Source organism: Suricata suricatta, chromosome 13 (assembly GCF_006229205.1).
Source record: "Suricata suricatta isolate VVHF042 chromosome 13, meerkat_22Aug2017_6uvM2_HiC, whole genome shotgun sequence".
NCBI classification, from domain to species: Eukaryota; Metazoa; Chordata; class Mammalia; order Carnivora; family Herpestidae; genus Suricata; species Suricata suricatta.
Window position 1 is genome coordinate 57,286,336 of NC_043712.1, and position 15,900 is coordinate 57,302,235.

Consider the following 15,900-nt stretch of genomic DNA (forward strand, 5'->3'; position numbering starts at 1 on the left):
GTATGTGGTCTGTCTTGGAGAATGTACCATGTGCACTCGAGAAGGAAGTGAATTCCATAGCCTTGGAATGTAGAATTCTAAATATATCTGTCAGATCCATCTGGTCCAATGTGTCATTCAGGTCAATTGTTTCCTTAGTGATTTTCTGTCTAGTTGATCTCTCCAGTATTAAAGTCCCCTGTGATTAGCAGATTCTTATCAATAAGATTGTTTCTGTTTGTGATTAATTGTTTTATATATTTGGGTACTCTCAAATTCAGTGCATAAACATTTGTATTTATTAGCTTTTCCTGATGTTAGACCCTGTGATTATTATATAATTCCTTTCCTCATTTCTTGTTACTGCCTTTACTTTAAAGTCCAGTTTGTCCAATCTAAGTATGGCTTCTCTGGCTTTCTTTTGACTTCCAGTCACATGACAGATATTTCTCCATCTTCTTACTTTCAATCTGAAGGTGTCTTTAGGTCGAAAATGAGTGTATAGACAGCAAATAGATGGATCATGTTTTTTTTTTAATCCATTCTGCTACCCTGTGTCATTTGATTGTATCATTTAGTCCATTTACATTCAATGTTATTTTTAAAAAATGGGTTTAGAGTCATTGTGTTTTCTGTAGGGTTTATACTTGTAGTGTTGTCTCTGGTACCTTGCATTCTTTGCAACATTTCCCTCACAGAGTCCCTCTGAGAATTTCTTGTAGCCCTGGTTTAGTGGTGATGAATTCTTTCAATTTTTGTTTATTTGGGAAAACCTTTATCTCTCCTTCTATTCTGAATGACAAGCTTTCTTGATAAAGGACTCTTGGCTGCATATTTTTTCTGTTCATCATATTGAAGATTTCTTGCCTGCCAAGTTTCAGTAGATATGTCTGTAACTACTCTGATAAGTGTCCCTTTGTATGTTAAGGCCCTTTTATCCCTATCTGCTTTCAGAATTCTCTATTTATCCTTATATTTTCCAGTTTCACTATGATATGTCATGACAAAGATCGATTCATGTTACGACTGAGGGGAGTTCCTTCCCCAGATTGGGGAAGCTCTAGGTTATAATCTGTGCCAGTAATAACCCTTCAGTGTCTTTCTCTCCTTCTTCTTCTTCAGGAATTCCTATGATACAGATATTGTTCTGTTAGATTTCTCAGTTCTCGAATTCTCCTTTCATGTTCCTGGATCAATTTATAACTTTTTCTCAGCTTCCTCTTTTTCTATAATTGTGTCTTCTAATTCACCTATTCTCTTCTCTGCCTTTTCAATCTGTGAAGTGGCCAACTTCATTTTATTATGCACCTCGTTTATAGCATTTTTAAATTTGTCACAACTATTTTTAAGGTCCATAGTCTTTGTAGCAATAGTTTCTCTGATGTCTTCCATGCCTTTTTCAAGCCCAGCAATTATTTTATGATAATTGTTCTAAATTCTTGATCAGTTATTTTACGTTATCTCTGTTTTGAGCAATTCTATAGCTGTGACTTCTTCCTGGAATTTTTTTAGAGGAAGGTTTTTCCATTTCATCATTTTGGCTACCTTTCTGTCTCTTGTCAGTTTTAAAAGCTTGTTATGCATTCTGCACCTGTGAGTATTGCTATCTTAAAGGATAGCTCATTGATTGCCCAGGGCCTGTCTATATAGGAGGTGTTCTTTTAATGGTGTCCATTGGTCTCTCTTGTTGTGACTTTGGTTACTTTATTTCCCTACTTGTATTGAAATTTGGGACTCTCCACCATGTGTATTTTGGCTTGTTTCTTGAGGTAGCCCTGCAAAGGAAAACAGACAGACAAACACCCAGGGAACAAAAGCACACAAATACACAGTGAAGTCAAATAAGCAAGCAAACCAGAAGGAGGAAAAAAGGAACAAAAACAACAAAAGACAATCTAAAAACATAAGACCAGAAATCGCAGTTACAAATAAAAAAACAGGGTGGAGGCAGTGCTGCTGGAAGAGCATGTGCAAAGAGAGAAGTGACAGGGGTGGGGAGGAAGCGAAATTGAACATTGACTAGGCAGAGAGACTAAAACGCTTAATTCAGTGAGAGAAAAGGAGAATGTGGTAGGAGGTGAGGAGAAAAAAAAAAAGGAAGATAATGTTACCAAAAGAAACTATATAGTCTGATTATTCCAAGGAGAGAGAGGGAGAGAAAGAGAAAGGAAGAAAGCAACAGAGGTATAGAATATGCAACAAGAGAATGAACTAAATGTGACTGTTGAAACAAACCAATGACCAGAGTGCCCAGTCCAGCAGAGGAGAGACATAAGATTGAGATAAGGTAAAATATATCTGAATAACAAGAACTGATCTAGAGTTAATCACAGCAATGCATCAATGTTGGTCTTGTCGGGTCTCCAGGGTCCCCTGGGCCACTCTCTGAGGCCCCACTTTGGTGGCTGTGGGGAGAAAAATGGCGATGCCCCAGTCCCTTCTTGAACCAAGCATTGCAACTCACTCTTTTGGGTCCAATATGCCTGTGCCGCAATCATAGCCAAGGTGGACCGAGTTGTATTTCCTAAGCTCTGCCTCACTTCAAGATCTTAGTCTGCAGACTTTAATGATACAACCCAAAATGTACTCCCACAGGCCAGGTGGCTTCTTAGCCAGGGATCGAGTAGGGGTAGTAGGAGAGCAGTTTCTCCTGGCGCCACCTGGAATTGGGGCACCTAGCCCAAGGAAAGCGCCACAGCTAGAGAAAAACATTTTCTCTAAATGCCCTGCAATTACAGATAGGATGATAGAATCCCTCTCCATCCGGGGTCGAGGTTTTTCTTTTCTCCAGAGACAGTTTATAGCAGTTTTAGCCACTCTTCCTCTTCCCCTAGTCTCTCCACAGCTCTCCACAGAAGGGGTTCCCTCCCCACCGTGCCTCCAGTTGCTGGCCTGTTTTTATCTTCCCCAGTTCACAATTAGGCACCTATGAGGCTGTCTTCTTAGTGAACTCTGTCTCTTTTTTTCCCAGACTCTTGCAGTTCACTATCTTATGGCTCCAGTCCTTCCTGGTTTTAGAAATGCGGGCTGGCATAGAAGTATGGACTCCTTACTTTGCCATCTTGCTGGGATAGAGTTTCCTTTCTAAGTACTGGAAATGTTCTGGAATTAGTTATGATGCTTGCATGATATTGTGATCAGACCACAAACCACTAAATGGTACAATTTAAAATAGAGACTTGTATGTTATGTGAATTATAATAAAGCATGGCTAGCAAACTCTTAAGGAAAGGTAGAAGGGTCTGCTCTACCAGGTATAATATACCAAGTATTATATATATATGTAATAGTATTATATTATATTATATATTGGTATATTAAGTAATATACCAAGGTATATTATAAAGTTATGTTATGTGAGATAGTGTGATATAGACAAATATTTAATGCAATAAACTGACATCTAGACACAAATCTAAGCATCTATGGGCATTTATGACAAAACTAGCATCATAGAGCAGTAAGAAAAGTTAAGATACTTTCAATAAATTTTGTTGGACCAATTTGTAAAATAATGAAGTTTTACCCCAAATGATATTGAACAAATATTAATTTTATATAGATTTGATTATATGTGAGAAGCAAAAGAATCATAATGTAACAAAGATTGTAGGAGAAAATATAGAATATCCATAAATTTTGTGTGATGAACAGGACACAAAAATAAAAATAAATTGTTAAATTTGTAGTAAAATTCAGGGGTGCCTGGGTGGTTTAGTCTGTTAACTATCAAACTTAGGCTCAGGTCATGATCTCACAGTTCATGGGTTTGAGCCCTGCATCAGGCTGTATGCTGACAGCTCGGAGCCTGGAGCCTACTTCAGGTTCTGTCTGTCTATATGTCTGTCTGTCTGTCTGTCTGTCTCTCTCTCTCTCTCTCTCTCCCTGCCTCTCCCCCACTTGCATTTTTGTCTCTCTTTTTCAAAAATGCATAAACATTAAAAATTAGATAATAAATGTGTTGTAAAATTCAGACTTAATGTTCAACAAAAGTCACAATCAGTAAGTATTAGGGTAAGTGATGAATGGGAAATACAGTCTCACTACATATAACCAGGAAAGTGCTCATACCTAGAATACATAAAACACTTCCACCAAATCAATATGGAGAAGACAACCCACAGAATATGGAAAGAAAATTGAAATGATCTTGTGTTCTTAATTTTGTTTTTGAATTTTATTTTTTAAAAATGTTTATATATTTTGAGAGAGAGAGAGAGAGAGCATGAACAGGGGAGAGTGGCAGAGGGAGAGAGAGAGAGACTCTTAAGCAAGCTCCATACTCAGTGCAGAGCCAGACATGGGGCTCAATCTCATGATCATGAGATCATTACCTGAGCCGAAATCAAGAGTCGGATGCTTAACCAACTGAGCCACCAGCACACCAACCACAAAAATAACTTATATATGTATATAAATGCACACACACTTACACACATGGCTAATATGTGAAAATGCACTAAAACTCATTAGTAATCAAGGAAATGTAAAATTATATTCTGGATATTAATAACTAAAGTCAGGCAGAATAAGCATACTTACTGGTGAATTTGTGGCACAAAAACAACTCTCATACATTATTTGGCAAGAACTGCTAAAGTAGAACACATACATATTTTCTAACCTAGTAATTTACTCCTAGGAAATATCAAACATAAATATACATACATGTTTTAAAATGATGCTCATAGAATTATTCATAATAACTAAAAAGTAGAAACTATCTGCCAAAAGAGAATTGAATACATAGATTGTGTAATTTGTCAAATGGAATATTACAGAGGAATGAAAATTAATTATAGCTACAAGCCACATGACAGGTGAAGTTCACAAACACATTTTTAACAGAAAGAAACAAGTCATGGAAAAATCTAGTGTTTGATTTCAATTATATAAAGCTCAAAACTATGGCAAAATAAAAGTATAAGATTATCAAAAAGTCTGGAAACATAGATATACATCTTACATAGTTTATTGAGATTACAATATGTCCAATGACATTACATGATATGTTCAAAGAGTTGTCCCACTCTGGCAATGGATAGTCCATATATTCTGCAGATCTATGATGATGCGGTGTCCATGCTGCATTTCCACAAATCCCCACATGCATCTGTGTTGCCTTAGATAGTTTGTATTTTTGACTGAACCTGTGCTTTAGCACAACCCACAAGTAATTGGGTTCAAACTGTGTGTGCGTGCATGCTATGTGTATATAAGTGTGTGTGGGCTGTGTGTATTTATGTATGTGAATATATGTTATGTATATATGCTGAGTGTGTATATGAAGTGTGTATATACATATACACACTGTGACAAAAAGCTATGGGCTTCTAAGTGTTAGTCATATTCTAGTTATGGATCTGTGTGATTACATGAATGTGTAACTTTGTATTATTTACTGAACTTTATACATTTGTACTTTTGCAAGTTTTCTGTGTGGTTTTCAACTGACAACAATTAAATGACTTAAAATATTAAATAGAATGAAAATATACCAGATGTTCTCTATGTCTCCTATCGTTGGAACTCAGATCCTAGAACAGAAGCTTCTAAGAGATAGAACATCCTCTTTACACTTATGAAGGTAGGCTAGGGAATTCAAATAACTCCATTATAATACAATAAAATCCATTACTTGTTTATCTTAAGTGAAGCACTGGTCTTCTCAATTGATTCTAGGTCCTAGAGAAGGAATTTTTGACGGATTCATTCTGAGTGATTTGTTACCAATTAGGATCCAGCATTATAGCTATAATTCTGATCAGAGAATCTAATTTAGATGCTCTGAGAATAAGGGAAAACACATACTCATATGCACATAAAACCCTAGACTCATAGTGTCAATTTTTTTCACATTTATTGTATTTTTCATTCTCTTTCAAAGAAAGATGTGTTTCAACAGTCGTACAATATGTAATTTCAACTTGATTCCCAAGGCAAAAGTAAAGGCGATCATCAAATGTTTAAAATAAAACCCTTTATTTTATAATGAGATGGTTAGAAGTTCAATATTTCTGCTCAAACACAGAGAAAGGCAGGCATATTTACAAAAGGCCTCACAATGTTTGCCATTGCCTTTACACAAGACAACATTTATAAAACCTTTGCAGCCCATGGCAGGTGCTAGGTCTTCTCTTGGGGATTTCTGCTGTTCAGATATTGCCTTTCATTTGAACTTCAAAAACCTTTAAAAATAGAAGGCTGCATTTCAATATAATTTGGAAATTAAAACTCTTTTATTTTTATTATAATGTCTTCCATGAATTTACTTTTCAAAAATGAATCAAAACCCAAACTAATTGTTGCCCGATAGCTAGAAAAGGCAGAAAAAAATGGAAAACCTTTTAAAAATGAAGCTCTGTTTTGCCTCACCCACAGAAAAGTTAAATGCAAGCAGTAAATAGAGAATTTCAAGTACATTTAATAATCGTATTCCCCTGTCCATTGTGAACTTAAAGAATAAAAATGAATAACTATCATAGTCACCTGAATAATTGGAAATTTGGTTTTAGGAGCCAGACTACTCCATTTCTTTGTTTTAATGGCACAATAGGAAATAAAATAAACACATTAATTTAAGTGAAAAACATTTCTTCACCTTGAAAAATTATTTTCTAACGTATACTCATCATTCTGCTATATTTGTAATGATTTTGTAGAATTATAAAATTTCATTGTATTTCTTTTGAAAACAGAACACTAAAACATCCCATCTTTCTATTATTTATTTATTTATTTATTTATTTATTTATTTATTTATTTATTTATTTTAGGCTTGGACTCCTGGATCATCTGGTGACTTCACATATCTGGTAAGATATATTTTTCAATGTATCATTGCCACAAATCCTTAGAGTATGTTTCTTTTCCTCTCTCAGCCTTAATCAATTTTCTTAGTTCCCCCCCTCATTTCCACTACCTGTGGCTGAATCTCAGAAGGCCAGTAGAAGGTCAGTTACATCTCACCCATGTAGGAGGATCTGGTAAGTCTAGACACTACCTGCAAGGGTCAGCTTCACGGGTCGGAAAAATACTCCAAAGAGGTAGCATTTGCTCCTTAAAGAAACAAAACCCACCACGTAAAGAGGCTGAGATAGAAAAGAAGATTATTCAGGTAAGATGTAGAAAGTATCAATTGGGAAATTTTTCTTTTAAAATCAATGGCAACACTTGCGTCTTGGATAAAAACCATGGGGGCTGAGTATGATGACTGGATTTCAAAAAATTTTTCATTCCTACAATGGGGGTATTATAGCTTACGTAATATAAAAGTAGAAACACCCTGAAGGCACTGCTCACTTTCACGTGGAAACTTACATTTCTTTTGGCATTTGCCTTTTACATATATCAGACATATAAGAAACACATATTGTTTGTTGAAATAAACGTGATGCTAAGGTTTAAAGGTTTTTTATTGTATTTTTATAGACAACACATTTTTATTTATCTTAGAACCTACCCAGTCTTTTTATTTTCCTCAAAATATTATTGAGAGTTTGATAACAGTCCAATTCATATACCGTGATCCTCCAATGCTCTGAACCTTTGCACGATTATAAAACATTTAAATTCATATTCTTTTATTTAATTTCCTAAACACTTTATCTTGTATTTTTATTCTTGTGTAGCCTAGGAGTCCCATTTTTTGAAAAAAATGTTTAGGGCCATCTTTCCTACAATATGCAGCTACGAGCAACATGAGATTCCACCTTGGCAGATTGCAGCAGTATGGTCTTACACACCATTCTCCACTGGTAACTGTTCCAAACTCGGTTAGAATAGGAGCACGGTGAGAACTCAGCGTGTCTTTTTGTTGTATGTCACCTCTGGTTCCCGATACTTCTCATGGCTTCTCAACTAGTACCTTTGAAGGCCATCTTCTCATGACTTTTCTGTGTGACTTTAGGCTATCCCAGTCCACAACTCATGCCAAACAGTATCACAGTTGACAGTAAATTGTTTAAAAATTATTACTGAAGACTTGCAGTCAGGCTAGAAAAATACAGCACAAAAAAGGAAACTCAAGCTTGTGTCAGGTCTTTCTGCTCCTGGAGCCTCCGAATGTGCGTTTCCAAAGAGAATGGCATCCTCAGTCTCAGCAGCAGGAACGTTGTGTTGTGGAGGCCCTCATCCCCTCCCAACTTTATGTTTGAGTCCAGTCAGATAAAGGTAGAGTAAATTAATATTATAATAGTCTGCCAACATTTTACCCAACATACCAAAAAAAAAAAAACAGTTTCTTTTTATTGTGCAGACGCTTAGGAGGTAGGCATGAATAGGATTTTGCATTACCTTTGGATAGGGATGTGAAGAAATTGCTCCCAAACAAATAGAAAACCATCTACTCATAATCATAAACTCAGGTTTCCCTATTTAGCCATAGATAGGAAGAATAGAAATTTGAAGTTTGTATGTTTCCTTAGCAATTTTTAAAAGTCCTGATCACATTCTCAGCCAGTGTCTACTGACAGTTAGCCTCCCATGTTTTCAGTACTTTGTGCAAATGGAAAGCATTGCTTAAGCATTTGTTGGGAAGGAGGGGAGACTCAGTGGATCTCACAGAAGAAATTTTATTGCCCTATGTTCATCATTACAAATCCCAGAATTTCTGGATTATTTTCCAACCCTAAAACCTTTTCTTCTTTGTACTAGTGTGATTGGACCTTATCTTAATCCTACTTTCTTTGCTCATTTAAATTGACAGTGTGTTCTTCCAATTCTGATCATCACAGTTATTTATCATCTGGGTTTTCTTCCATAATTTTTTAATGTTATATTTAATTTTGAGAGAGAGTGAGAGTGAGACCACAAGCCAGGGAGGGGCAGAGAAAGAGAGGGAGACACAGAATCTGAAACAGGCTCCAGGCTCCAACCTGGCAGCACAGAGCCCAAAGTGGGGCTTAAACCCAAAAGGCGAGATCATGACCTGAGCCAAAGTCAAACACTTAACAGACTGAGCTACCCACGTGCTCCCAAACTATTACAAAGTAAATAAATTAAAATATGTACTATTAAATTATGATATCACTCTCAAGCTACAAAAATAATATTCAGTTTGGAACTAAATGCCAGCAATAAAATTTCACTTCAATATGAAAAACTGACATTGCTTACATTGAAGTTGAAAATATTTACAGAAAATCTTATATAGGATAATGTGCTTAATTCTTACAATTCACTGAATTTTGTATATCTGTGTGCAATTGCAGCAATATGTTCCAATTCATAGATTTTATTTTCTGCACCTGGAGTTTGGACCTTTTAAGAGGTCAGAATAATAACATATGCACAATTATGTACAGTTGAAAGGAAGTCATATTTTTAAACATTTGCCATATATCAGGTGCCAGACTAGGTACTTTTTCTATGGAGTCTCATTTAAACCTTCCAATCATACTTTGAGTTATGTGTTTTGGCCACAATTTTAGAACTAAGGATACTAACGGTTAGAGAGGTTCATTAGTTCATGTGCAATCACATCTCAATAAATTAAGATACTGAGTTTTCAATCTATTCTTAATTTTCAAAAATTCCATTGATATGCTTTCTTAAACTTTTCCCAGTAAGTTTTTAGTAAAACTTAATTCTACATGATTTGGAGTAATAACCCTGATCTACAGTCCTTAAGGAATTTGATACATAAGAAGTTAAAATGAAATTTAATCTTTGTACTTGTACAGTTATTTGAGAAGATGAAAGTTTGCTTAGTTTATTATTATTTTTTATTTATTATTTTTATTTTTTAATTTATATCCAATTTAGTTACCATATAGTGCAATAATAATTTTAGGAGTAGAATCCAGTGATTCATTCCCTATGTATAACACCCAGTGTTCATCCTAAGAAGTGTCTTTCTTAATCCCCCTTGCCCATTTAGCCCTTTCCCCACCATCACGCCTCCAGCAACCCTCAGTTTTTTCTCTGTATTTAAGAGTCTTTTATGTTTTGTCCTCCTCCCTGATTATATACATATATTTTTTGCTTTCCATCCTCTATGTTCATCTGTTTTGTATCTTAAATTCCACATATGAATGAAGTCATGTGATGTTTATCCTTCTCTGTCTACTTTAAAACCTTGCTTAGTTTAAATCCAAGGGGAGAACATTGTCACAGATTGCCAAAATTGTGTGTATGTATTTTTTATATCATGTATATATCTTACATATCTTTTATGACATATATGCATAGCTAGATCTATCACATGATATGTGATAGGAATATCCATACATATACCTGTGTCCTTAGTAACAAAAACAGAATCTTTGGAAACACACATAACACACATAATCTTTCTGCATTTGGACAATGGTGATTAATGGATACTTTATTATCTTATTCATGTTCTAAGGTTTTTTAATGCAAGTTTTATGTAAATTTGGCCATCCTGAATGTTTTTAACAGTATTGCAGGCAACCTGCAACGTAAACTCATATGCTTAACATTAGTCATGGAATTTCTTTCAAATACTATAAATTATTCAACTGGAGTATTTAGTCTTCCAAGAATTGAGTGCTGTCCTCAATATAAAGAGTTTAAAATATTTCTTGGAAATATGCCAAAATATCTTTATATTGTAGAGTATTACCTCCTTGAAATTTAAATGTTTGGTGTTAAAATATTGGTTGTTTTGTAAGATTCTTAGGTTGTATGTGAAAACTGAAGGGGACAACACACACACATATGCCTACCTCATAGGTTTGAAGTAGTAAATCAAAATACTCTGTAAATTTTAAAGTAGTATGTAGTTACTATAACTGTTTACTGTTAGTATGTTAGTGTGTTAGTACTGATGTGAATTATCATGATGTGAACATAAATCATATGTTCACACCAAAGGAAGGATTCATATTTGTGACAATTCATTTCTCTATCCATCCTCTCACAATTTATTGAGTAACTTATTTATGCACACAGTCTGGTAGAGGTTGGGTGATATGCACACAATATGATGTGACCCTGACTTCATGGACCATCATTTTATGTATATTGTATAATTGTGCTGCTTTTACTTATTTTTTTCATTTTGAAAACTGGTACTGTTCAAAATATCTGAACCTTTGTTTTAGACCTTGCATTGTTTCTTGCTGGGATAGCAGGTTTTTGGGAATCATGAGGATAGTGTGAGAAAGGTTGTTAGTGCATATTAACATCTGGGTCTCCTTTCACTCTTGAGCATGAAGAAGATTGTATGTTCCCTCCATCTTACAGTGCAGTGGGGTCATGAAGTTATTTCTAGCTAAGGAAAAGTGGAAGTGAAATCGATCACTTCTGGGCTGCAGGGTGAAAAGCCTCCGTGTGTTTTTCTAGCCTCTGTGCCTCTGCACAGGAGGTGTGAAGATGAAATAATGGAGCCATAAGAGTAGACCATCCTTAATCCTTGATTCACTGTTGGAAGAGAGCTACTGTGGTGAGTCCTTCAGTTCCACAGCCAGTTTAGAAGAACAGGAAGTGTTATTTTGTCTTAAGCTACTGAGGAATTTTTATTTTTTTACAGCAACATAAAGCCCGTCTAAACTAATCGAATTATTCTTGGGAAAAACGGACATTATAGTGCTTGGGTAATTCTAAAATCTAGAGTCTGTTTCCAAAGGTATATTTGAAAATTATTTTTTACTTTAAAATAGTTCTCTCCTTGGGGCACCTGAGTGGCTCAGTCAGTTAAATGTCCAACTTTGGCTCAGGTCATGATCTCAAGGTTTGTGGGTTTGAGCCGGGCTCTGTGCTGACAACTCAGAGCCTGCAGCCTGCTTCAAATTATGTGTCTCCCCCCTCCCTCTGCCCCTTCCCTGCTCAAGCTCTGTCTTTCTCTCAAAAATAAAAGTAAACATTGAAAAATAAAATAGTTATCTCCTGTCACCAAGTAATCTAAGGTACCACATATTTGCTTGACAAAGTAGGTAATGCAGACTCCTTGATAATAGTCTTGGGAAAATCTGTACTAAAATATTTAATAAAAATCAGTTATAACTTCCTTAACAAATACCTTTTGATAAACCAAACAACATAAAGTAGGGAAAAACACAAAACATAGATCTAATTTTGAAGTGGAGCACTTTCAGTTCAAGAATGAACAACCTTCTTGTAATACTACTTTTAGTTCCTTAATCTTATCTGGCAATGAAGGATATACAACAGCATTTTCCTTTTTCTCAAGTTAAAAAGATTCTCCATTCCTTAAATGATTCTATTTTGGTGTGGTGCTCAGAGTAATCTATGTTCGGCTCTTTGTTTTTTTGGAATGACCTAAAACAACACCTCCTCTTATGTCTCATTCTTTTTTTTTTTTTTTCCCTTTTATAGTGGAAGTCTCCATATGCTTTCTCATTTTTACTTTTTAGGAGATGTACTCATTTAAATGCCACCAACATGCCCTCCAGCGTCATTTCTATAACAGCTAATTAGTTAAACATAACCTCTTTTTTTCATACATAGGACTGGAGATCAAAAATAATTGTATACAATTACCTGGAACTGAAGGAATTTAAATACACTACTATGGAAGGGGGCACAACAAATTATGCCTCTTGAAGTATTTCATGTCAATCATTAATGACCTCTGAAATCGTTGGGGGGAATTCAAATTTACCTCTACAATATTTAGCCACCTTTACATCTGGAATTCAGTTTGGCTTCAGTGTTATGTCCTTTCAACAATTTCTATTAACCTTGTGTTTGCATGTTCCTCTCACCTAATTTCACCTTCAGGATGGAGTTCAAGAAACCTTTGTAAGGCAGCACATTACATTTTTGGGAGACTGTAAGTTTTTCAACATATGTCCTTAGCATTGAGCAGATTTACTTCATATTAGTAATTTGTTCCTCAGGATGGTATAGGACTTACACTTTTGCAAAAAAGAATCCCTAGTTGTAATATACTAGAGTCAGTAATCAAACTACATGGATCAGTGCCCTTTAGTGGAAAGTTAAATTATCTACTTTTTAGGCACTCTCATCTGGCATAAAATATTAATAAATGCTTTTATGAAAACAAATAGGGAAACTAATAAAGCTAGTAGAATTATCTTCTTTATCTTAGTACTAATAAACTCAAATAATAAAAGTTAGATTGAAGAAAGACAATATTATATAATATGTTTAATTTTCCAGAAAAAATATAAGCATAGAGTTCTGTTACTGACCTTAAATGCTTTTGTTTGTCATCTAAGTATTGATTTACTGTTCAGTATATACCTTTCCCTTTTTCTAATTTTTAATGGCATAAAATGTATTTCATTATCTATAGCTTTTTCTAATTAGACTAATTAGTCCCCAAATATCTGTATTTTATTAATTCATATAATTATTATTTCTACCAAATAATCTAGCTCTGTTAATAACACATTGAAAGAAGTATCCCTAAATGACCACTAATCCTCAGCCATGTATGATGCCATACATATGCATTTGTATTTTTGTAATTTTTATAGATTGCTTTTTTGCCACAACCACCAAAATTGCTTTGAATTTGTATATTATCTTTTCTTTATGTTTTGTAATAAGTAAAATTTTATAATAGACGATACTGACAAAACAAACTTTAAATAATGCTCAAAGATTATCATTGCATTCTGCTGAAGATACTGAACAATGGTAAATGGTAAGGTGGGTGGGCTTTAGGGAAATGGGGCTATGTAAATAGATGTTAAATAGGGAGGATTTTACATTGTCCTGCCAATGGCTACCGACTCCAAAATGGGAAGCCCTCTTCAACCTTTATCCTTGCTTCAGAGATATGCTTTATAATCTGGACTTGTGTACTGGTTCCTACATATGGAAAGCAGAGTCTTGGTACATATGTGTGTGGCAATGGCAGTGTATTCATATGGATCTCTGAGAGTGAGGATGCTTTGAATGGATATAACCAAGGAGGTTTCTGAGAAGGATCATAAAAGAACACTAATTCTGGAATAATGTTTTCTTGGTATTATATAACACACAAATACTCTGTTATATAGATTTACAAGTAGTCCATAAACCATAGTGTAGGATTTCCTTTTTTTCTTTAAGCATAGATCACTTATTTATTTTGAGATAGAGAGTGAGCACTACAGGGGCAGAGAGAGAGCGAATACCAAACAGCCTCTATGGTGTCAGCCCAGAGCCCAATCTGGGGCTCAAACTCACAAACCATGAGATCATGAACTGAACCAAAAGCAAGAGTCAGATGCTTAACTGACTGAGCCCTCCAGGCACCCTAAAGATTTATTTTTCTTAACATAAAACTCTACCAAGTCAAGTAAATCATGTTTCATACTTAGGTAGCTATGTAGTTGCTATTTTACTCAAAAGACTGGATTGGTTGGGTTGTGTCTTTTCTCTTGTAGTATTCTCCTGAAGGCATCTGCTTCTCTAAAATAAATCTCCAGGAAGCCTAGGTGGCTCAGTTGGTTCTGCATTGATTCTTTATTTTTGCTCAGGTCATGATCCCAAGGTTGTAGGACTGAATCCTGCGACAGGGTTGACACTGGTTGTTGGGTCAGCTCGGGATTCTCTCTCCCTCCATCTGCCCCTCTCCCCAGCTCATGTTCTCTCTGTCTTTCCAAACATAAATAAAATAAAATAAAATAAAATAAAATAAAATAAAATAAAATAAAAAATAAAATAAAAATGATAAAAAGAAAAGACAGAATAGTTCTGCCAATTATTACGTGTATGGTAAAGTTTTATTATTTTGCAAGAATAATTCCCTTATAAAAATTGTATTGTAACTTTCTAAAGTACTGCAGCCTGTCATTAATTTTCACAAAATATATTTGTTTCAAAACCTTCTCAAACATTTCTTCCCCTCACACAGAAAAAGAAAACTAGGACATTTTGTTCTATCAAAATGTATCTGAATAATTATAAATACTATCTTACTGAAAAGACTATAAAGAAACCTGGGTCAAAAGATACATTAAACTTAGGAAATAATTACTCACAAGCTTCCCTCACAAATAGTCCTGCAAACCTTACTTTAGGAATGAGCAAAACCATTTTTTCAAATTGTATGTACAAAAGTAATGATTGGTGTTCACAGCTGAAATTTTATAGAGGAGCTCAGATTTTAATTGTTTTCAGTGTCTTTGCTGGCTTCTGTTCATTCCACATTATAGTCCATTAAAATAGTTCATAGTATAATTCTTGTACTAATTTTACTAATGTACTCTTCCAATGAACACAAATGGTCTGAGTGGCAAACACCTGACTGTTGGGCAAGAACTTGTATCACCTGTGTTCATTTCTTAAAAAATTCTACTGGGGAGAATTGAAATTCTCATTGAAATGTATGATATCATTGATATGGCAACTATACTTCAATAGAAAAAGTGCATGACATCATCATTTCAGAATTCTACAGTCAGACTTTAAGGACATTAGTGAAGTTGTGCACTTAAATCCATAGTAGTATTGTTGCATTTTAGCAAAGCAGTCTTTTTCTATTGCAAAGCCTAGGATATCAAGGCAAAAATTTCTGTTGTGATAGGAGAAGAGAGATCACATTTCTTGAGGTGAACAGGTATCCCCTGTAGAATAAAGATAAGTAATTCAGTTTTATTGTGGCATGGTTTTGTTCTAATTCTATTAAAAAGACATTTTTTGTCATTAAAATAATGTAGTCCTATTCTATCTTTTCCAGCTGTCACATTTAGGAACATCATTTTTAGAGGGCTTGATTTATGCTATTATTATTTTATAATATTTATTTTGACCATCTAGCAGGACTTTAACATATACTTTATAACTTTAAAATGTATTGAGTAAACTCTTAGATATTTTCTTTGAGTGTTACTCTAGTCATTTTTATTTCAAAGCGATGCACAACCATTGTATATATATGTTCAGTACACTGGCCAAATTTCCTATATCTATCCTGATAATATTTTAACCTTCATATCTTTAAGTAAATAAGAACTTAAAAGAGAAAATGACTTATTA

The 15,900-nt window shown here is 34.6% G+C and overlaps 1 long non-coding RNA gene across 1 annotated transcript in view; it reads left to right on the top strand.

The window, feature by feature from the left end:
- LOC115276602 overlaps window positions 1–15,900 on the top strand; it is a 1,186,317-nt gene that overhangs the window by 860,904 nt on the left and 309,513 nt on the right. Inside the window, exon 6 of the long non-coding RNA XR_003902023.1 lies at window positions 6,756–6,794. This is a non-coding gene — a long non-coding RNA (uncharacterized LOC115276602). The remainder of the gene's footprint in view (window positions 1–6,755; window positions 6,795–15,900) is intronic.